Raw genomic sequence first — 22,170 nt, forward strand, 5'->3', positions numbered from 1 at the left:
TTCCATAAAGGAGTTGTGTATTTCACTGCTACACACGTGAAATCTGAACACATAGTATAGATTATCAATCAGCATGATTTGTGAACAATGAATGTTCACAAAGTGAAAGGAGATGTAGATACACCAAAACAAGTCTTATTTTCTCATATATTGAGAAGTTCCTTGTAAATGGTTTACATCTGAATTGCTCTCTAAGGATTGCTAGTAAATAAAACTTAAGAAACAAGCTAAATTTGGCAAAATTGCAGGACACATTTCACATACTCAAACATTTGAAAGGAGAGACATCAGTTTTTGAAACTTACAGCTCCCCTTGTTCCTTCTTATAAAAATATTACCAGTTCTGTATTCTGCTGCTGCTCCTACATCTCCAATAAACATCCAAAGTATGAACATGGAAATCTACCAGCAAACGTTTAAGGGTGATAATGTGCTTTTATACCCACCCATCAGAGCATCACAAGTTCCATATGTTCCATGAAGTCTTTACTGCAGAGGTGGTAGTTACTTACAAGCTTCTCCAGAAGTGGCTGAAGGTGCAGAGCAGCAAACCTAGCATGCTAAAATATTCACTGTGTTCACTTCAGGCTGCATGTTCAGTTCTGGTTAAAATCCTTTCAACAAACACCACATCTTAAATTCTGGAAAACAGGAAGGGCAGACTGCAATATGACTGATGGATGTATCTGAGAGGTGACTCAAAAGGAAAAATTATTGCATTTAGAAATAATTAAAGCTTGACTTTTCATAGCAATGAAAAAGTATCTCATAAGTGTGTCAATTCTAGTTTGCCTTTTGCCACTTCAGTGACGTTTTTGGCAAAAAGTAAATTCCAGAAGAACACTGGAACCACACTGTAACTGAGCAGGACCTGCACCACAATTAAATGAATTGGGAAAAAGGTGTCTGCCTGCCTGAGCTCCCTTGTAGAAATAACAGTTAAGATAGTGACATTTTTTCTATTTTGCCCCTACATTTTTATGTCTAAATATTCACAGCCACCACACCAATGGACTTGCAATTGAGGACCAAAGTGCATGACCCAGGAAGAATACTTCCATACAGGTTTAAAATCAGTCAAACAAACACTTATTTGATAAAAAGGAAGGAATATGTCATCTGTTGCCTTTAAATCTGGACAATCTAAAAGGCCAAGAGAAGTTTTTCATGCCAGTGTTCTGTGTCAGCACTTTCTGATTGCATTACATTGATTTAGGGTTTTAGGTTACATATACACTTTAGATCTAAGTCTAGGTTAGAAGAGGGCAAGTGATCTTTTCTTTTTATTCAGTGTTTGGTGGAAGAAGGAATGAAATGTCTCTGTTTAATTGGAGAATACTTTATTTATAGATACACTGCAGTACTACCATTACACTTAAGTAGAAATTCATTATGTGACTGTGCTTTCTTTCAGTCAAAATAGCTTCCATTTTTCTCTGTGATCAGTGGAAAATTTAAATCTTCAAAGTAATGGTCTAATCCACCTAAATTGCAAAAATGTTAATGTTTCCTGTCTCTTCCTTTTCCCATTGTGCCTCTTTCCCCCTCTCCCTTTTTCTGTGAGCTTCCATCCTAAGTTATTTGCTACAGCCAGGAATGCTGCTTTTTCTTGGCCGTGTTCTCTCCCTTTCTTCAGGGCTGCGTGCCCTGGGAGAATTAAAGCAGCATTAGTCCAAAATATGTTTGCCAATAGTGGCTTGGAGTACTGTAACTTCAACAAATCTTGGCCCTGCATGTCTACGTACTGTATAAATATAATTTGAATTCAGTGCTCTCTCACTTTTCTGCAACACAAGAAAAGCAGTGACTTAGGAAATTGTAGAGTGGCTGAACTTTATTCTGCAAGTGACTCTCAGTTGTGATCACGAGTGTGCTGTGGAGATGTTTGTTTTAGAAAATAAAAAGTAAAGGAAAATAAAGCAGTGGTATACACAGGGAGATGATCTAGAAAGCCTATGCTGGTAGCTTTAGGAGTACATTACATGGAGGCAGAATGAATAAATGTTAGTCAAAAGTGGTAAAAGGGAATAAGGACCCTTGTCTATATCACAAGAAAATACTCTGTCTCAAGGACTGTTCAAGTTTACTAAGTGGCAGTTCTGTATTTATATCCCTCACAAAGCTTAGGAACATAAAAGTAAAGAAACAACCAAGGATATCACAAATCTAAGCTTGGCATGCAACAAATGCCTCTTCAGTCAAATAGGAAGAAATTTCTTTCGTGCCAGCATAAATATTAGTGGGACATAACAAAAATAGTAATTTTTAAGTACTTTAAATCTTAAACTACTTCCATTGTCAAATGTGAAACTTGAGAGCCCTCTCCCTTCACAGCATAGGAGAATGTTGTGACATGCAGAGGCCACAGCCTGGCTTTGGCCTTTTTATTGTCCAGTTTTCTGAGGTACCACCTTGAAGTGTTAGCTATGCAGAAACTACCAGCTTTTCATAACATCTGGAAGCTGTTCTTAACTTAGGGAGAAAATACGGGTTAAAAAGATGATTTGTGACAAGCAGAGAGTTGATGTAACAGGTATTTAGACTTTAAATCTGTAAGATATAAGATAGTGGGTTTTTTCCCATAATCAAGGGACAAAGCCATGGACTCTTGAAAACCTTTAGATCCTTGTGTCTAGTGAAGACCTCTCCTAGTAAGCCAAATATTTTTTAATTTTTTTTTTCAATTCTTCTGAGCAAGAAAGACAGAATTACCCATCTTACAGGCCCTCTGAAGTTGTCTTTTGGTCCTTGATACTAGGAGAATCATCAAGCTCTCCTTGCAAGATACCTCTAATGAAACAACATGGAAATTACGGCAAAGGAAGGGAAAGGATTGTGAGCTAGTTTCCATTAGCTCCTTCATGTAGCAACCTGAGGGCTTCAGTTGCTTCTCCTCATCCAAGCTGCAGCACTGTAACTTAGGGGCTCTTCAAGTAAAGGAAATATCAGTGCCAAATACCCAGGTAATGGCACAGAGCATTTATGGCCTAATGCTAAGTAGCAGCTGCAACATCATCTTGTACCAGACAAGTTTATCCAGATTTGTGTCTGTTTTGAGACATACCTCAGAATAAACTACTTATGTTACCTAAGTATCTCAAGCAGGGTTTTAACACTGGGCTGTTTCTTTTTGCCTCTGTTGCTGCCCTGCTGACTTTTAGAGATGAGCAATATTTCCAAAGGCATGAAGTTCCCACGCTTTTTGTGAAAAACCTTCAGGTGTACATAGGAAGGAAACAAGCTACCAACTGCTGTGAGAAAGCTGGGTGGGCTGAATTAAACTGTCCCAATCTATGCAGATTCGTAAGTAGGGAACTAAATATTCTGATATATACAGCTATATATAGATATACACACACATATTCTTATCTATTCTGATATATATAGCAGCTAGAGATGATGAGTCACCCCTGGAATAGTTTGAGTGTTGTATAACTGCACACACAGGATGTGGGGGAGGCAGTGAGCATTGGGAGCGTGGTAAAAACATGGGAGTTGTGCAGAGCAGGGGGTGAACTCAGGAACACAATGTACAAATCTGTACAGACCCAGACTTTGTTCGTTTTGCTGTTCACAGAACAAAAAAGTTGTTATTCGTCCAGGGAAACTTTCATGTGGTATAGGAGTACATGCAAACTCTGAGTGGAATAGCACTGACCATTAGTTCCTGGTGACAAATTTAAAAGCAAAACTGCTTTTAGCCTTCCTCATTATTGGACTCTTTTTCAGGTCAGGCAGTTACTGTGAATCCATGGCAACTTTTCCTTTAGACTGTGACATTAGCGTTTAAGTGAACAACTGAAGGGACCAACAAGAGACTGTATTATCAGCACAGCTTCAACAGGATTGTACAAAGGTCAGAGATAATAAGGGAGTATTTTCTTAAGAAGCCATACCTGGGTTTTTCTTATTCCTTTGTAAAGACACTAAAGATGGCAGAGGTTTTCAGCCTTGAGGAATAGAACGAATAAAACCTTTTATTTTCACAGCTCATCGTTGAATCAGCAATGATAACTCATTGTCTTGTTGCTTGCCTTTAGCCAGTCAGTGGCAAAGTCAAATTCCTGCATGTCACATCAAGCTAACTCTCCAAGAAGAAAGAAGAGAAAAAAAGCCTTGTTCATATAGATTTACTCCTAATTGTTTTCTAATCAGTTTACATTCCATTTGTAATCAGAGAAGCCAAATCAATATTGAGCTAGGCAGGTGTGCTATGGAGGCAATCTTCCATGACGCCAAATATGAAAATAATGCCAGCTTGCAGTGTTATGACCTTTCTAATCTCACTATATTAACAATGCTGAATCTTCAGTTTCACAATTGCCAGGTTGTTACAGCACCCCTCGTTGTGAGGATGGTTTACTATATACTAACAGGACCTTACCTACCTCAATAATTTTGATAACATTTCTTCTTCATAATGCTTGCAACGTGTTTTTCCTATTTTACCAATAGGAAAAACCAAGAAGTGGGAGACAGGTTAAATTAGCTGCTCATGGCAAAAATGTAACCAAGTTTCAGGATTCAAATGCCTTTGCTGTACTCAGAACTACAGTTTGCTCTTCTTTTCTTTATTACGTTTATTTATTGATTGCTTCAGGGACAGTGTGAATATTTTCCAGACAGTTTACTTTTTCATAAATGTGCTCATCTGAAGAAAAGCTCTTAGAAATCTTCATTAGTATTTTGTTTTTAATCATATTTATCATTATCTTTAGGAATATGACTTAAACCAAAATACTAATATTCACGGTATTGATGTATGTATATATATATGATATACGATTTGTATTTCTTTAAGATTCATGATGTATTAAAATATCCAAATTCTCCAAAATTTTCCTAGTAAAAGTCTGTCCAAAGTCCCAGAATTGATGAGCTCCAGGTGAACAAATGTGTATTCTTCAATTGCACTTCTGATTTTAAAACATTTCTGTGTTATATCTGTGGGCCCAGAATCTGTATTATTTCAGGCATTTTTGATCAGGAGTGCAATATTTGTAGTTGCTAAACTTGTAAACCTCACCAAGGGGAAGTAAAACTTATCTGGTGCACATTTACAACTAATACCATGGGGTCTTTTGGTTTGTGGGTTGAACAAACTTTCATCTTATTTTGTTGTCGATTGGATATTAATTATTCTTTATTATCAAAAGCATTCAGGGAAATAAAATACGACTCTCTGTGCTCATAGCCTTAGAGGGATTTGACACTCTAGTGTCATCTTTTATTCTCTTAGTGTTTAAAACCTGTTGGAAACATTTTTCTGTAGTATTAAAAGCATGATAGAGGGATCCCAGGTTTAGGGACATCACTGACCTCTGCCTGTCCTGAAGGCAGAACATTACATCTGGGTTGCCAGCTTGGATTCATGTCTTGTATGCAGCCAAGCAGCTGATTCATACTCCATGGTAATATTAAGGAGAATTTTTTCCCGTGGCATTTATCCAGTATTTGCTCAAGCATATCTATTCTCACCTTCTGAGGTAGCTGTTGAGCTGAGGTCTCACTCAGAAGGAGGCAAAGGCCTTTAAAAAGCATTCTCCCAAGTTCTCACAATAAGAAAGAATCTCTTATGGGTCAGATTCATGTGGTAACAGATGGTTGACATTATTGATGCTCTTATTGATACTCTGAACACTCCTAATCCAGACCTTGGCCATGAAGTCCAGAAACAAATGAAAGATATTTGGGAGGCTGACAGTTGTAAACAACTGCATGAACCTACTCAGCCATTGTGTGATTTCATTTCCTTTTTTTGCTTAGGCCCTTGGGGCTAGATTTGTTCCCTCTTAAAATAAAAAATACACGTGTAATGATGTAATTCAATAATGTATCCTTCACAGCAAAAAAGGGGCCAATTTGAGATTAGACAAGCACCTTTATTTCTGGTATTCTAAAGTTTCATTTTTTTGACAAGTAACCCCGTGTCCTCTCCCTCCCTCAGATTTCATCATCTGTATACTGATATAATCAATGAGCACTGTTAGGGCATTTATCACACAAGCTAGGGCTTTATGGTAGTGTTCTTTACACAGCCAGGCAGTCTGAGATGGGAAGGGGTTTTGTCTTACCTTTAGAAGCTTTTGCTTTCATAAAAGCAATGATGATTTCAGAAAATGCCATGTGTTGTTGCAGACTGTAGAACTGCTGCTCTGCTTTAGTGAGCAGAGCCTCATAAGCTGCAGCAACTTCTCTTTCATCTCCTCAGACCTGTTGTTGTCCAGCTTCCAGGCTCTCAAACTTGTTTTTGTCCCCAGGCTCCAGCTTGTGCTGTTCTGCTGCTTTGCTCCTCCTCAATCTCTGTCTTTTTCTGTGAGGATGGCCCTCGAGGAAGATCAATACGGAGAGTTGAGAGTAGTTTGTGCATGATCAAGGAGGAAGAAATCATCAAGAGCCTTATCTGCTATCCACTGACACCTGGGTGTTGTGACCTTCATACATGTCTGTGTTTTCCTTCCTTCTCCAGCAAGAATGTAGTAATTTTAGAGGACAGGCAAGTGGCTTATTCTTCATAACCCAGTAAGCTCAAGAATGTAATCATCACAACTAAGAAACGAGCTTTGATAGATTGCAGTGCCTTTGAATAGCTGCAGTTAGCACAGGAGCAGAGACTCTTTTCTAAAGAGAATTACAAGACCACAATCCAGTGTGAACTCTGATAAATACAAAGATAACCTAGCTGTCTGCTTGCTGCAAAGATACAGTTACAAGTCAAAAGTACCTTTTTAAATGAAGGCTTTTCCGTGCATTAGGAGAGACACTTCCAAAACCTCCAGAGCACTCAAGATTCATTGAACTATCACGATGAAAACTGTATTTTTCCCTGCATCATAGCAAACTATCAAGAATGCCATACTGGCCTTCTTTCTTGTCTTCCACCCACCCTTCAGCAGAAAAAATATTTTTTAAATTGCCTGCCACTACTCATTAGGGTACCTCCCAACCCCAAGCACTAAAATGCAGTGTAACAAAGCACGGTGCTGTGAGCTGGTCCAGGTGACACAAAGATGCTGGCTGGTGACAGGAGCCCAATAAAGTACCTCTGTCCATGTAAAACACTTCCAGAACACTTCTGGCTTATATGGACAAAAAAGCCCTTGATTCAAACTAAAAATAAGCTCGTGAGGCAGGGCTGGGGATGAGGAAGAAACCATGGATTAAGCATAAGGAAATTCTATGCTTTTAAAACTGCCATTAAATCAACAAAACTCCCATGAATGAAGAATGTTACCACCTTCTTTATGGCAGCAATAATTAATATTAGAGGCTGTGCCAGGTGTGAAGGAAAGGTTTGTACCTCAAAAAAAAAAAAAAGGGTTCTGTGTTGTCATTTTAATTTTCCAGCAGGAGTATCTTTTGGGACAAGGAAATAGGAAAGAGGCATTGGAGAAAATAGGAGAGAATCAAAAACTGGCTGATAACAGCAAGGAAAGCGTCTCCGTGCCTTGGTTCCTCAGTCAGAGTGTGCAACTACCACTTGCTTTGTGCTTTTTTTCTGTAAAGTCCACAAGGCCACGGTGCCAGTGCCTGTCCCAGGTACCATCTGTGTCCAGTACACTGCAGTTAAAAATGAAGAACACAGGTTTTATTCTGCTTACTACTTAGAACCATCATGGGCATGCCTGTCAGCTCCTTGTATTTTCTGAAAGGCCTTTTCCATATGCCATTAAAGGGGCTTGGTTCCAGGTCTACTTCAGGCAGTTAAAGCACCAGGTACAATATTAAACTGCTGGAGTTAGGATGCAGTCTAAAATACAACTGTTTAATGTGTGGGAAAGGTAGAGTAATTTCTGTTTTATGTCGTTGATGTATCTCAGCAGCAGTTGGCAGCATCTCTGTTCAGACACCTCAGTTTATGATACAGTCAAAATAGAAACTCCAGAGCAGCATGCCTACACTGGATGTCTAGTCAGAGAGACCAAATCTCTCCTATTCAAATCTATTTTATTTGAAAACATTTTTTAAAGATAGGCAAATAAATCAGTAAATAAATAATATAAATTATTATTATTATATATATATAAAACCTGATGGGTTTGTGTTATTTTAAAAATAGAATAATATAATTTATTCTGGAGGGGACCTCTGGACATCCATCCAGTTCAGCCTCCTGCCACAAGCAGGGCCAGCCTCAGAGTTAGAGCTGTTTGTTCAATGCCAGTCCAGTCAAGTTTTCTGTACCTCCAAGGACAGAGAGTCCACAATCACCAGGCTGCTCTAGTATTTCATCATGCTTGTTTCAACTTTTATACAATATCCAGTTGGAAACTTTATCATCAAAAGATATGCCTCAGTTTTATTCACAGCTGTTGTGTTACACTACAGATACATCAGAGCTTGCTTTAAATGAGCTGGATTTGGTACCAGAGCAGCTGGTCACAGCAGTGTGGAGCCAAGAAGAGTCTGCAAAAAGCACCATGGAGAACCATGGAGTGAACAAGGAAGCAAAGGACTGAATAATCTCTTTATCAGGAGGGCATAATGGGATTAAATGGATACAATTCAATAATAAGGAATAGTAGGAGAACATTGGGTATTTCAAACACTGTGTTAATAGTCTGTGTTAAGTCACACCTAATTGGCATTTTATTGCCAAGTTTTCTAGTATCTCAAACTGCTCCCTCCTAAATTGCATTAAGTGTGAAATACAAGTCATATTCCATTCATCAAAGCACTGCTAAAGGGCCAGCCTGGAACTGATTGCCTTTCCAAGTGAGCAAGGGATGGCTGAGGCTGAACTGCAGCAGTCAGATGTGAGAATGGAGGGACTGCAACATGGAGGAGGGAGTTTGGTAAATCAACAATAGCCAAGCAAGACTGAAATGTTGTCTGGGCACTGTAACCATAGAGAACTGGAATTGAAAGAATTGGGTACAGGTACAGCAAATCCGTGCCGAGGGAAGGGATGTCAGAGTTACATGTCTGTGGTAAAGAAATATGATTTGATTAGTGAAAACTCAAAAAAATACGGTGGCATAGGGAAAAGGAGGAGTTTCCACTACTGAAAAAAGATGCAATGCACTTTGCCAGTAGAACCCTGACTGTTCAAAGCTGGGAATACTGAAGAGCAGGAAGGAAGTAGCTATGCACTAATGAATGCGAGCAATGAGTGAGAAGTAGGTGCACAGATTTAAATAAGTGAAAGTGGTGGTATTTTGGAGCCCTCTCAGATTTTGAGTGCCCTTTTGCTTTGGTGGCCATATGTTCCTGAAGAGGTTGACAGAAAACCCTAATTGCTCACAGGGTTGCAGCCTCAGGAAATGGAGTTTTGAAGGTACTTCAGAGCACCCTCTTGGCAGCAGGGTCCTGCTTCAGCGAGAGTAACAGAAAGAGTTGTGCCCAGGATGCTCAACAGAGTTTATGGAAGAGGCTAGGGACACAAACTCTTCAACTGAAAAAGTTTAAGGGCCCAGAAATCCAATGTGATGGGTCCCAAAACCAGCTTGTTAAGAGCTCAGCTTTCTCAACAATACATTATATTTTGAAACACTTAAATTGACACTTCTAGTATCAGCATCACATCTTTATCTGAGGCCTATGACAGGAGGACTTATAGCTTTAATGAAACACATTAAAAGTAAGTAACATATAAAAACTTGCTTCCGTGACTCAGACCAGTGTCCAAAATCACATGAGCCTCTGAGAAAATGTTGAGAATATTCAGATATTAACTGATTCATGAGATCAGCCTAATTATCAACAGGATGCACTGCTAAAAATTAGTTGTGATACACAATTCCAGATAACAAAAGAAAACTCTATTGTTTTAAGAGATAGAATTGAAAAGAATTCAGAACAAGACCCAAGGATGATGAGATTTCAAGGAGTGAAACATTACTACTTATAAAGAAAGAATAATAAAAACTAAGTCAATAGATTTGTTGAACCTATATGATTGCCAAGCAGCTTAATATATATATATTTTTTGTGGCTGTATTCACACTGATCTGCTAATTTGGGATAGCTTCATTTTGCTTTTTTAGGGAAAAAAAGAGGATGGTTGGTATGATAATCTTAAGAACTGAAAGGGGACATAAGCTTTCTGCATCTTGAATCAGACACAGGAAAAATAAGTTTGTCTTCAAGAGCACCAGATAAGAGAGCATTTGCCTCTAATGGTTTAGCTTCGCATACTGTAAAGATCAGGGCAATTTATAGAACACTGATCTATGTTAGAGCCTAAATTTCACATGTGTTCTGTTCAGGATCTGGCACAGATAAAACTCTATTTTGACCAGAGTTAATTCTCTTCTAAAGATCCCTGGGACTCCTCCACTGTCTCTATCTTCAGTGAATTACATTAGTTGTCAGCTCAAAAGATGGGATGAACTCAAATTTGAATGCCTTGGATTGTCTTACATATTTTTACTACAGTAACAGATTCATCTGTTTAGAGGTAGTTGTTTGCAGGCAAACAATAAATACTATTTACCCTTACCTTTTTTCTCTCCCATTATAGTCTCTGTAAGAAGACAAAAGTAAATTTGAGTAGAATATGGTCAAGATTGGCTATTCAAGTGTCTAAAGCTAAGCCACATCTGTGTATATGTGTCTGCATTGTCTATCCACACAGTGCAGGGAGCACAGGATTGTGCCTTGTGCAGTACCAAGGCAAGACAGCACAAACTCTGGGACTTAGGCAGTTGTTTGGACTAAATATTGTAGTTAAAGTTCATGACTCATGGCCTGAAGTTCATAAAATTTACCAAGTTCTTTAATTTAAGAGCACAAGGTCCAGTGATTATCAAACCCACCACAGTGCAAAAAAGTCATACAGGAGGTGGCAGTACACTGTGATATGGCTTTAGTTCAAATGTTTTTCTGACTACGATACTTTCTCAAACTTCCCTGTCACTGTGATTATCATTCTTTATCCAAAGTCATAAGGCACTGATCAATAGATCGCTGTGCTCAGGAACCCAGGCTTTTTGCTCTGGGAGATCAAAAGATCTTAAAGAGTGGGGTTGCACACTTTCCTATCAACACCTTCAAAATGTTCCTAGATCCACAAGACTCAAGCTGTAGTTTTTTAAAAAACGTACAATGTAGTTTACTGCTGAGAATTGTCTGCAGTGTGAATCTACAGCAAGACCTTTTTTATGGTTTAATGGACAACTATCTCCCTCAGCAGTACTGGGCAAAGGGAAATGTATTGCAGAGCATCAATACCCTCATCTTGGTCTGGGGAAAGATAAAGTGTCACAGCACAAGTTTTTCTTCTCATGGAGGTTAATGTCCAGAACCAAGACCCTGTTTCTTCCTCTCTCCAGATTAACTGAAGTGGGAGGACAGTGCTCATTTTTCTTTCCACCTCTTTTCTCCCACATGCCACAAAAGTTGTCTCTGAATTCTTTTTCCCACAGACAAATCACTGCACTTTCTAGGCTTGTTCTGGGGCTATAATTCTTAGGGGTGGCCTACATAGGGAGAGGTCTGGTAATTTCTACTCTCAGCTTGCCCACATTATCTTTCCTACTGAAGTGCCTGCTCCATTCCAGTGCAGGAAGACTCAGTTATCTGAAGAGCTCCCAAATCATTGTAAATTATAGCTGACATAATAGGGAAAGCTAAAATCAATGCCAGTTTACCATTCTGTAAATTATTACAGTTCAGCTCATACCCTTTAAAATCTCAGGGAGCAGTGAGCCAGCTGTGTATGGAAACCATAACAGCTATTCCTCCCACTCAGGTATGTGTGTTTCTTGCACCAGACCCTTTCCCAAAATGACAGTCATTTGTAGAAAGTAATCTTGAGGAACCTAAGCGGGGAGATAATGAGAGAGTATTTTACTTTTCCCATTTTGACCTTCCCCTCCACAGCATTATGCAGTTCAGCAGTGCAAGGGCACCAGAGAACCACACATCTTCCTGCTGTGGCTACTGCCAGAGAGCATTGCTGGTCAGTGTGCACACAAGCTGCCCTCTGACGGCTGCTCACAGCTGCCCTTCCACAGCTGTTTGCAGTGCAATTGCCATAAAATCTGCTCTGAGCTCAGGCCAGAGACACTCAAACTGTCAGGCTCCCACTGTGACTGCATGAACACTAGTAAAGGTGGCATTTTTGTGGTATAACCAATATTCCTAACAAAGAAACCACACCCATTTTGCTGATTTTCTCTTACTGGTGCTGCTCTGCTGCTGGAATATGTGCCCTTTTAGCTACTTGTTCTACAGCTGAGCATCTTTGTCAGAGGTTGTATTGGCAAAGCCATCAGGCACTGGCAGTTCAGGGCTTACAGCTGCTGTGTAAACAACCACAAAAATCTGAGGGAACAAAAATTTTCCTTCTCCGCGGATCAGAATATCCAAACAAACACAGTGTGCTGATACATACTCACTTGTCATATTGTTTCTACAGTTTTGCATGTGGAATTGTTGACTCTCTTGAAGTTATTTAAAGGAACTCCTGCCAGTCCAGTGGCAACAAATGCTATACAGAGGCTTGACCTTATCAGCAGGCAGTTGTTTTCTCCTTGAAGCTATGAAGAGTAAAGTGCTAACTGCATTTTACTTGAGTTCTGCAAAATCAACACAAAACCTTCTCCAGGATTTATCTCCAGGAATGATGTGGAATTTTTTCTAGTATATTTGGCTGGATTATCTGAAGAACAATAATGAAGTACTCGTAACTTCTTTTGGTTTCTGCTTTACTTGGGACATTTGGATCCTTTTCATAGGTGGAAGCAAGGGATGCTGTAGTTACCAGCAAGGTTCATGTGTTCCTGCAAGGGATGCCATGGACTTGTAGTGCCTTGTTACAGCTTTTGTTTCAATAGAACACACATTTTTCCAATTTCCATTTCTCTATCACAGACAAAGTTTAAACACCTTCCTTCCTATACCTTCTTCTCTTAAGAAAATGCCCCCTCTTAGCCTAGCAGCAGGAGCAGAGGAAGCTCTGAATGAAAATTCTCCAATGCATTACAATTACTCAACTTGGCTTTTGCTTTTCCACATCCCTAATTTTCCTGTTGTTTAGTAATGCAAGTATCTACCTAACTGACACATCTGTTCTGAAATGATGCAATAGTTTAACATTGAAACAAAGCCCCAGTGACCACAGTAAGAATTCCAGAATAGTTCTCTGTATGGACACTGCTCTAGAAAATCAGCTCTGTGTGTGTGTGTGTGTGTTATACTAAAAGAACCTACATTACATTTGAAAGAAACTTATTATTCCAAAATAAATAATTTTTATTATAGAACAGTGTCCACCCTGAGAACTGTTATAATACATTTCACTATAGTGCGAAGCACAAACTAGGAAGAATAATAGCTTTATTTTAAACAACATCCAGCCTGTGTGAACTCATTTTTTTTTCAGGTTATTTCCATTGTAAAACTAGTATCAAACAGTCTGTTTCTGTTCAGAGATTTTTATCTTGGTGTTCTCAAAAGCTGTTTTTCGAGAGGTTACCAACATGACAGATGTGTGGATTTTTTTAATATTCTGGCTGGAAAGAGAAATCTTTCTTCTTCCATTTCTTGTACAGTGCAGCTTCCCCTTGAGTTTGTTCTGGGAAACAAACACTTGTGTCTGAGTCAGGGAAAATGATCTCTCACCTCTGGCTTCAGTAAATAGCCTTGTTTCATTTGATTCTCATCAAATCTAGGAAACAAAGTTTGAGATAAATAATTATTTATTCTTATAAATAATGTCCCATGTGCCCATAAATTCAGCCTTTTCCATTTTTAACTAAGACTATTCCTCTATCAGTTTTCCAAGCAAGAAGAAATTACGAAGTAATACTTTTCAATTAGGGATGTCAACATTAGAGCCAGGTTTCATCACAGGGCACAGTATAGGCACATCAACTCCACCTGAGAAAAAAGGGCAGAGACAAGGATTTTGTATTCCAGCAGCGTGTGGAATTCTGTATCATTGGTACAGACCCATTTCTGTCTGTGACAAAGCCTCAGCAAGGTGCCCTCTGTTATATTTCAATCCTCTCTGCATTGTAAGTAAGGCAGATAATTGCTGATAAACAAAACTTTGCCAACTTGGAGGAAAAAAGAAGACAGATAAAATGGCTAATTAAAAGAAGTGATATTAAACTTCAAGTGTTTTAACTGTGTAATAAATATATCAGAGGGAGAGATTAAAACTTCTGAAATCAAGGGGAAGTTCCTGTCTATACATTCAGTTTCTTTCCTTTTCTGTGATAAATATTTTAAGGGAAATAGGTTGCTGGGCTTCCTACAGCAGTGTGTATGTGTTCTGTGTTTTCCTTTAGAACATGCAAAAGCTGTCAGGGCTGGCTGGTCTTGCTTAGGTCCTATTTTATTATCAGTGATAAAGAATTCTTGCAATTCCTCTGTTTCCACTCAGCATCCTCCACTGGTTAGAATGTGGTACAATAAAGAAGGTAACACTGCATCCTCTCAGGGAATGATGTGGAATCCTCTCTTGTAATTCTGGCTGTGAATAGTTGTTGACCATAGCCTCTCTCCCTCCTGACAGAGGACAACAAGGCAGGATTTTTTTTATTGCAGCAGACATAAATGGAAGTATGAGCTGGATGAACTGCAGTGACAGAGGGAGGAATCAATTAACTGAAGTTGTCAGTGTCTAGGAATGAAATCTAGGAAAAAAATCAGCACAAGTTCAATATGGAGTTTTATGCTTACCTGGCCTGTGAGACTTGATGACAGGGTAGTCGGGACTTCTATGTTTACACTAAAATTAAATAATACATTTTAATTTTTTTTTCAAGTTTAATTCTCTATTTCTGTTATGTATGGACTAGTAGGCTCAAATTTATTTCCTTTTTCCTCTTATTGTTCTTATGAGTCCTTAATCCCAACTGACTGTAATACCAGTGTACTTCATCTGTACATATTAAGCCAATTTCTAGGACTTTATATCAAAATTGAAGAAGCAGATGAGTCTGTGCCACCAGCTATCACTGATGCTCAGTGTAGAAATCAAGAAAAAGAATTAAGAGATTCATATACTGTGGATAATGCCTTAAGTAGATCAAGCTTAAAATACATAAGCTCTCACAGCAGAAACTGCTGGGTCTACAGTTATTTCCCCTGTGCACCCATATCAGGCTTAACTGATGATCCCCTCTGAAGCTGGTCACTCCTTCATCTGGTGCAATTTTAAGTCACCACTAGGTACTGTTTGGGGAGATCTCTGCTCTTATCTCTCTGCCAAGTCACCCTGTGGCAAGGTTCAAACAGGGATTGAAGTGCCACCTAGGACAGAACAGCACAGAAAAGAACACGACATTCAGTCTGGGCAAGCAGCCTCGCCCTACAGCCCAAATGCTCTACACAGGCCCCACTGCTTTCATTGTCATCAAGAATGTGTTTGCCTGGTGGCATTTCAGCCTTTTCTCCCAATTTTCTTGTTGCTGTGGCCTAAAAATATACAGCACTCAAGAGCTTCTTTTGCAGTAACTTTCCCTTAATTATAAATGTTGTGGACTTAATTTTAGTCCTGCAATCTCCATGAAATTCCTTTTCCTTGTGCTCTCGAGTGTTGATTTGGTATCATTTATAAGGACTGTTTTGATAGGATGCTGATAATCACAATCCCTGTGATAAAACCAACTGTGGAAAATCCCTTCTGTTCACAGCATCAACATGTCTGTGAGCACCCAGATCCATGGCAGAGTACAGGGCCCGGTGGGTGGGCAGCAGGGCAGGGAAATTATCCATCTCTTGGTTCTGGCAGCTCCTATTACACAGAGGCAGCTGGAATGTGAACTTCTTCCTCTTGCTTTGCCACTGAAATAATTTTACTGTGCTTCAAATATTGCAAAAATGAATGGGGGAAGAGAGAAGGGGGAAGTATTTCTGCAATTTTTTTTCACACCAAGGGATTTTTCAACCAATGGCTTTTATTTGGTGAGAAAGTATTCAAACTTTGATTGGTCAGCCTACAGATCCTCTGCTACATTGCTTGTAGAAGCAACATAATTGAAAGAGCTGATGCTGTGAACAAAAGGCAGAGGCTGTGATTATTCACAGCTTGGCTTTGTCAGACAATTTCTTTTTTAAAAAAATACATTAAACAGTGCACTTCAAATTCCCTGCACTTTTCAGGTGGTTGACTTCTGTCTAAAAGCTTTCTAAGAACTGAATGGTGCACATTTTCAGTTTAACTGCACATCTCCGAGCATAATTGCTATATAGCCAGTTTATTTTATAGCTTTCAGCTTATTCACTTTATTACATAACTCCTTAATTTGAGGATTAAATGGGAAAGTGATTAGTCACTTTTTTGTGTGTAACTCCGTTCTCCTGAACTTTGGCATCCCTGCTTTGTCTGTTCACGATGTTAAAACATCAGCAAGGAAGGATGAATGCGAGTTCTAATTAGATTTTTTTTTCCTGGAGAATCCTGCAGAGATGTCAAGTCAAAATTCTGTAAGCACATATGCTTTAGAATGCAATTTCCAAACTGGGTTTTTTTACAAAAGGTTTTTTTTACAAAGATCAAGGAAATTATGGTATAAAACACTAAAAAACAGTGCACGTGCTAACAGGACATCTACATGTTTATGTAAGACCCAATGGCAAAGAGACAAGGATCTTCCTCGTGCATTGTAGCATTTCCTGAAGAGCGTAAAGATAAAACAATTGTATTTCCAATAATATTTAGATTAATATGTACGATACAAAAAACCCGTGACAGCTAGCTTGGCCCTAAGCCAGGCTTAAGCTTCAAGTCACTGCAGAAAGCTACTAAGCTGTTGTACAGAAACTATTCCAGCACCATTTTCTGAGTGTACATATCCATGTTACACGTGTGGAGAGAGCCAACAGCTTTGCTGGCTGCAGTGGCTGCCTTCCACGGTGAGAGCATCTTGGTGCTTCTAAACACATCACGCTGATGGCCCTAGCAGAAGCCAAGGATTTGTGTTCTGAGGGGTTTTACAGAGCAAGTCTGAAAGGGTTACACTTGTTCCCTGCTAACAGGCATGTCCCAGTGGACAGCTGCTGCAGGAGAGAGTCAGGGGAAGTGAAATCTTGTAGAAGCCAAGCTCCCTTCGTGTTTATTTAATACCCATGAACGAATGGGGAATAATGCTAATAATATGCCACTGCCAAATAGGCCTGTCCTTTCCATCAAGCCCAGACAGCATCATCTTGCAGCTGTTGTAGTACAAGTAGGAAAAAAAAGAGTGTGAATGGGGAACAGCTGGCACCTTGTGCCTTCTCTGTGGACCCACAAACTCCTTCCTCACAAGGATTAATACCTTAGAAACTATATATGCATCAGCTGCAGTCCCAGCTTCCTGCTTAAACTTGTAGGCATTTGTACATCTGAGAGATCAGTTAAGGTCTTTCCAACGTCACACATTCAAGTCTGGCATCTGCAGTCACTACATGCAGCACGTATTTGTGGCTTTGAGAAGTTCCACTGTTGCTTATCACATGAGGTCTCAGAGAACTGATCTGCTCATGGAGGCTTTTGCAGTGGGTCTGTTTCAATCATCTTCCCTTTGCAAGAGAGAAAATACAATTATTAAGTAACTAGCTCCGTCTCACCAGTCATAAGCTGACATCCTGCTAAGCCACAGGTGTACAGATCCACAGCATCCATGTGAGAGGAGGGAGCAGGATTATATCACAAACACACAGTCTGTGAATGTAGTTTGAAAACACAGATTTCATCTCTGTAGCTGCTGAAGTTACACTTTCCTTTGTTTAGGACAGCTGATAGTGCCTTCACTGTTTTGGTTTCTCCCACGGTTTCTAAGACTGTCTTTGGTACCTTTCAAACAGCAGATCTTTCCAGCAGTCCCCAAAAGCAGTGCAAGAGCTGAAATCAGAACCAGGTTTGGTGAGTCTAAGAGATTTTGGCATCATTCAGTGCCTGCTTCCTTGAATTAAGTGGAACCATGCTGTACTCAGGGATCAGTGATCACCTTGCTGGCTGTGAGAACTCTGTGGGGTTGTGACTAACCTACAGCATTAGGAGTGGAACCACAGAGTATTTACACTAGAGTTTACAAACTGCTACAGGTTTCCAACTCGGAGTGCGAGTATCACAGGAAAATGATATGTGAGTGCTGCCACTCTGTGCAAATGTGCATGGCTGGCCACTGATGCTGCAAGAGCAGTGGACAAGCAAAACCAGTTCACATTAGAAAAACAAGAGTTCTACATTTTGCTGCAGGTTGGAATGTTGATATTACAGGCCAGGGACTACAGCCTGTGATTTGTGACTCCTCACCATTCACTCAGTATATGGAGTACACACACATACATCAGCAAAGCAAATGAGCATCACATGCCCACTCTCCCTAAAGGAGCTGGGCTATAAACCCAAACAGCTAAAGTGGGATAACAAATGGTTTGTCTCAACTATTTGGGGTAATGGGGAGTTTATCCTCTGGAAACAAAGTAGATGCAAACATTTTTTTGTTAAAAAGTAGTAGAACTTTATTTAAGGGTAAAACATTTCTTGAGGTACTTCTTAGGGTTTGCAAGGGTTTAAAGAGGATTTTTTTGGTAATGTTTTGATTAACTAAGTTATACTAGTTCGCAGCAAACTGTTGTATCTTCTGAGTCAAGAAGCCTTTAGACTTCCCTTGCCTAATAAAGCTACTATTTATTTATTAAGCTTTGAGATAAGTATTGCATGAGGTTTTGGTGGCAGAGGTGGTGTGTGGTTTACACGTTTCTTACTCTTGTTTTCTCATGGGAGGTTTCCTGTAATAAGCCATACCCTCACGATACCCGAGTTTGTCCTCACCTAGTGTTAACTCACATGTTAATATTTTATGAATTTTTTTATTAGATTAGATTAGAATATTTTAGTAGATTTAACATAAATATTTAGGCATCCCATGGCATGGCCAGAAGCAAGCAATGATAAAATACCTTCCAACTGCTTTTGCAAAATTTGTGTTTATTTCTTGTTATCTCTACAAAGATCTCTAATCCTTGTAGCTGACTCCTAGCAAGGTCTTACCACAAATAAATCAAGAAAAAGGAAGGCCAGGAAAGTGGCTGAGTGTAGACCAAGCTTAGGTAACTTAGCTAGTATAGGAATTATTTTGTAGTGAGAATTCAAAGTTAGTTCCTTCACAAATACAGCTTAGTGCTAGGGAGTGTACAAAAGCCATAGGCCTTTCAAATGTGCCCGAAGGAACTTAGTCATGTGAAAATCACTGAAAATCAGCACAGTTATGCTCCTAGATCAACTAGATTCCTACAAAAGTGCCAAACATAATCTTTCCATTTGCTTGTGTAAGAGGGTTCTGCTCAGTCTGACACAGATCCGGAGTGGAAGGATGCAAAGGATTAGATAGACACTAAAATGTCAGAGAACTTTTCCAGTGGGGTATGGGGGGGGGTCTTTTGTTTGCATCTGCCTAGAAGAACATGGAGAGAAAATCTGAAATGCAGCTCCTCTAGTCCACACTCAAGAGATAAAAATACAACTTTTTCCCCCCTCTAAAATGCTTTTTATACAAATATTTAGATTTTAGGCATCTTGATGATTGCAGAATGACAGTCTCACTGCTTCACAGGAAATAGAGCTTTGCTTCTGGAGCTAGTCAGACCTAGGGTGGTGAATTCCAGATAAGACGTAGGAAAGCCTAGGGAGGTCTGGCCTGAGAGTGGAAGATTCAGCTTGGAAAGATGGATAATGGCTAAATGCATGGTGGAGGGAAACTCACAGACTAAACAGACAGTTACAGTATGTAACAGGAGGTAGCAGTAACAACTTGCATTTGTCAGATTTCTCACCCCTTTACAATGTTGTTTCCAATGCAGAAGCTAGGGAAAGTGTAGATCTTGTTATTTTAACTCTACTTGGATCTTCTCTTGTCCACAAAACGTGCTGGTCTAAACCAGCACTGATGTAGTACCTGATGTTTAACTCCCCATGCAGTGAAGAATTACTCTATCATTGTCTTCAGTGGAATTTTGAGCATAAATAGAGAGTGATTTAAGTATTTGCTTAAGTGATCATTTTAGGTGAGTCACATCTGCAAGAACCTTTAAAATACCAGCATTTCAGAGCAGCATATAGAATTATCAGGGAAGGATTCCAAAGCATTTCGTAAAAATAAAAGCACTGACCCCTGAGTCAATGCAGTGTCTCCAAGGCAGGATGGTGGTAATTGTGTAAGTGTAAATCAGAAGGGTATAGTCCTTCCCTAATGCTTCCAGCATGTTCCCCAAACCCCACTTTTAGATGAAGGTGCTGCAGTAAAGAAAACAGCACTTTCAGCCATAACTCTGTATTTTCCTTTGTGGTCTGTTTATCTTACATGGATTGAATTTTAGTATGTTCTTTCACAAACTAACGGGCACTATATTTACCACAAATACAAATCTGTAATGAAATATCTCCATCTGTATAACTAATGAAAAGAGCAAAATATTTTATACCTTAGAGTTTAAAACAATTCATTACCAATTGCTCATGTAACTGGAAATAATTTAATGGCTGATTTCTCCACAGTTCTGGCATTTCTAAATACTTGTATGTTTAGAACTGTAGGCAAACACATTACAATCAAAAAATCTGCTCTGTGTTTTTTATGCTGCAATGTATAGTGCAACCATGTATGTAAACCTCATGCATATGCCTGTATTTCCCAAACTGTAATACAAATTTCAAACGTGTAAATTAGGTTTATGCTCTGCTTCTCAGTGTAGCTGAACTCTGTGCATAAGAATGACATCATTGTTTCTGGAGTAACTAACCTACATGAGGAGAACCAGAAGTAGACTTTTAAGAGGAAAATATCAAACAGAATAAATGGTTTGAACACAACATATGATGCTTTTGGGTGCTATAAACATTTTATTGTTACTTGTTTGGGAAGAACTGCGTAACTCACTGGGGCTCCATAACTTGTGAGTAATGCAGCCATCTCAAAATGTAGGAGTTTTATCTGTCAGGGTGTTCAAATGAAAATCCAGGATCTCATTTCCTCCTTGGCCGTTGTAAATTTGACCCAGTGTTTAACAATGACCCATCGGCACGAATTCCTTTACATTTACATAAGGCGTAACTTGGATTAAAAAATGTAACCTGGTGGAATATTTCAGTGCTGGAGCGCTAAAATCTAGTTGTAACTTCTATTTTAAAAAGCACCAGAAATTTAAGGAAACTTTCTCCAACAGCAGTAATGACAGGAGAATAGGGCATTTCAGTTAGACTCTTTTTGGCTAGAAATTAACAATTGTCCGTATCGTTTATTCTGCATAGACAACAACTCGTGTCTCGATGAGGTGGCAGCATGACTGCCACTACATTTAGCCTCACTCTTTGACATGGGGCCACGTTTCCTCCTCCGTTTACAGTCAGAGAAGAGAGGCACCAAATGGTGATTTCCAGGGGTTCCCTGGATACTTGGTGGCAGTGACCCCCACCTGCATTTCGGCCCCGGGCTGACAGACGAGCCGCGGGACCTGCCTGCCCTTACCGCTCCGCTAAGGGGATGCCTGGCACCGAGCACACCGGCCGGGCTCTGCGGATCCGGATCGCACCGATCCTCGCAGCAACATCTCCCCCTGCTAAGTGCTGCCCGACAGAGGAGATCGCTGTAAGCCGGCTCCGTGCCGGGCACTTCCCGGCGTTCCCAACGCTTTGCTTCATTTGGGAGACTTAGATTGCAAACAAACCCTGCAGCAGCCCCGCTGCTGGATGGAGTCCGCCTGACTGAGCAGCACAAAGCATTTCGCTGGGAAAGTTCGCTATAAATAACACCTCTGACGATTTTTGCCTCAGCTTCACCTATTACTATTATTTACACATTCCGTGGCTGATGGTGTGCCCAGGCTTCTTCCAGCTCACAGCCATCATCACCCTCCGTGCGGCCGGAGCATTTTCCTCTTGCATCCAGTTGCGACATTGCAACTAGAGGCTTGCGGTGGCCCATGTGGCGGCCACAGCGGGAGCAGACACATGCGGGAAGACCCAATCCTTTTCCCCTGCAAACATTCTCGTCACTAACACTGTTGTCTCACAGAGGGAGTAGGAATTTAGCCCCCGAGGAGCGCCGAGCTCAGCTTTTCGGGATTAATTTTAAGGCGGCACATAAAGGCTGCCCCTGGAAGCGCTAAGAGCCGAGTGCTTCGGGGAGCCGCAGCCGCCTCGCAGCCCACCTAGGTCCGCAGTGGCGGTGATTCCGGCGGGGCCCGCGGCGCGCTGCGGGGGAGCGGTGCCGGGAGCGGTGCCGGGAGCGG

General features: G+C 40.1%; 1 protein-coding gene across 1 annotated transcript in view; it reads left to right on the forward strand.

Moving 5' to 3' along the window:
• The window catches only part of HS6ST1 (heparan sulfate 6-O-sulfotransferase 1), a 208,777-nt gene that overhangs the window by 9,148 nt on the left and 177,459 nt on the right, over positions 1-22,170 (forward strand). The gene's annotated exons all lie outside the window — the stretch shown is intronic.

The sequence above is a fragment of the Corvus kubaryi genome, unplaced genomic scaffold (genome assembly GCF_017639235.1).
Source record: "Corvus kubaryi isolate FWS band 111438036 unplaced genomic scaffold, C.kubaryi_AGA036_p1.0 37264, whole genome shotgun sequence".
NCBI classification, from domain to species: domain Eukaryota; kingdom Metazoa; phylum Chordata; class Aves; order Passeriformes; family Corvidae; genus Corvus; species Corvus kubaryi.